At 42.5% G+C, this 1,785-nt stretch overlaps 1 pseudogene; it reads right to left on the reverse strand.

Annotated features, from left to right (window-relative positions):
- Window positions 1–353: 353 nt before the first annotated feature.
- LOC121439048 lies at window positions 354–1,268 on the reverse strand (annotated as a pseudogene).
- Window positions 1,269–1,785: the final 517 nt, after the last annotated feature.

The raw sequence follows: 1,785 nt of genomic DNA on the forward strand, positions 1-1,785 counted from the left end.
AGGTAACTGTGTGTTTTGAAATGTGCATAGGCTTAAGAAAGAAAAGTTAACGGGTATTAACAGTCATAAAAAGTAAATAGCTGCTAAATGATAAAAAAGAATAAACTATGTAGAGATGGGAAATACACAGGGAGTCTGGATCCTGTATGTTGTCTTAATTTTGAATTTTTTTAATAGTCAGCAATATTATTTAATATGCAAACTTCTCAACCTTTTAGTCTCTGTTTTTGACCCGAGTATCTTGCAAAAGTTTAATTTATTTTAAAAAATTCTACAAAAAGAAAGACGAAAGTTCTGAGTGGTTTGTAGTCTGTACATTCACCCTTTTCCTTGGTTCTTTAGAACGATACTGCTCAGCGGGCTTTGCTCTTCATTTTCTGTCTTGTTCGTTTTCCTGGGCACTTATTTGCCCCCTTTTTTCCCCAGGCTTCCTGGGGCCCTTGCCGTGAGCCACCTTGGCTCGGAAGCTGGAGACATCGTTGCAGCTTTCATGAGTGTTCCATTTGGAGCCTTTCTTCTTTCCACCAAAACCAAACTTCTGGTTTTTGTACCATCGTTTGGCACTGGGCCCTTTACTCTTCTACTGGCTCTTGGCTCTGGCCTTTGTACTGCGTTCAGCAGGCTTCTGATCCCCCTCAAGGAAATCCAGCTTATCAGAGAAGCCTTTCTGGTATTTCTTGATAGCATTCATCATGTGTTTTTTCTCCTGCTGTCTCTTCTGGAGGACCTCAGTCTGTACCTTCTTTCCGTATTTCCTAAGCGCTCGAAGTTGCTTGGCCTTTTCACATTTCTCCATGGCAGCCTGCTTAGTCTGCTGCGTCTGTCGAATCTTTTGCATCTGCTTATCTGACTTGGACATTTCTGCAAAATAATCAGTGGGCCGCTTGGTGGGGACTTGGAGCTGATGGAGCCGGGGTAATACTCAGCACTGCAGCCTGGGCCTGGCGGTAGAAACTTATCTCCCTCTGGAAGTCGTCTTCAGGATTAACACCTTTCTTCTGGTCCTTGTTCTCGGGTGTTGGCTGAGTTTCATTTACTTCTGGCACTGGACCCAGGGTCACGTCGAGCCTTTCAACCCACTCCAGATCCCGTTTGAATTTGGCCAAACACTGTTTCAGACGATTCACATCATTCACCGCCTTCTTCGGCTTCTGGAGCACAACACTGAGGCCTGACTTCAGGAGTCCGCAGGAAAACGCATCCTGCAACTCCTGATCTGAGACCAGGGACTCCTCTGACTCCGAATCCAAGAGCAGAGAGGTGTCCATCTTGCAACCTCCTGCCCCGCGGGGTGTGCCCGCCGCTCCACATGCCCTGAAGAAGCAAGCACCAGAGCCAGCAACTTCTCCACTAGCCTCTGGCTTTTCGACCCGGACTCTTTTGAATTTTTTGAATGCTGATGAACAAGCAACAACTGCTCAGAGACAAAGGATTGTTAAGTGGGAACTGGTAAATTAAACTACCCTAAATATTAAATGTGTCAATATTAAAACAGAAATCAGAAAATGGAAGGCTGTAGATTCATTCATGGTTGATAGACATCGGATTTGAAAAGGGAGACCTCCTGAAAATCCCAGCTAGAGACATAAACAAAGAAATCTAGAAACTTTTGTCTTGCTTAAAAAATTTATTCCTAGTTCAATATCTTATTAGTTGTCCTTTTATTTTAACATTTCAATTTTCTTTAAATATTTAATTTTTTTTTAGAATTCAGTTTTTATGAATGTAGAAGTCATAGAACCACATCAATGTATTTTATTTTCTGAAAGGTAATATCAGATTGGC

This window comes from Microtus oregoni, unplaced genomic scaffold (assembly GCF_018167655.1).
Source record: "Microtus oregoni isolate MIOR12 unplaced genomic scaffold, Mior012 000059F_ref0000304, whole genome shotgun sequence".
Classification (NCBI taxonomy): domain Eukaryota; kingdom Metazoa; phylum Chordata; class Mammalia; order Rodentia; family Cricetidae; genus Microtus; species Microtus oregoni.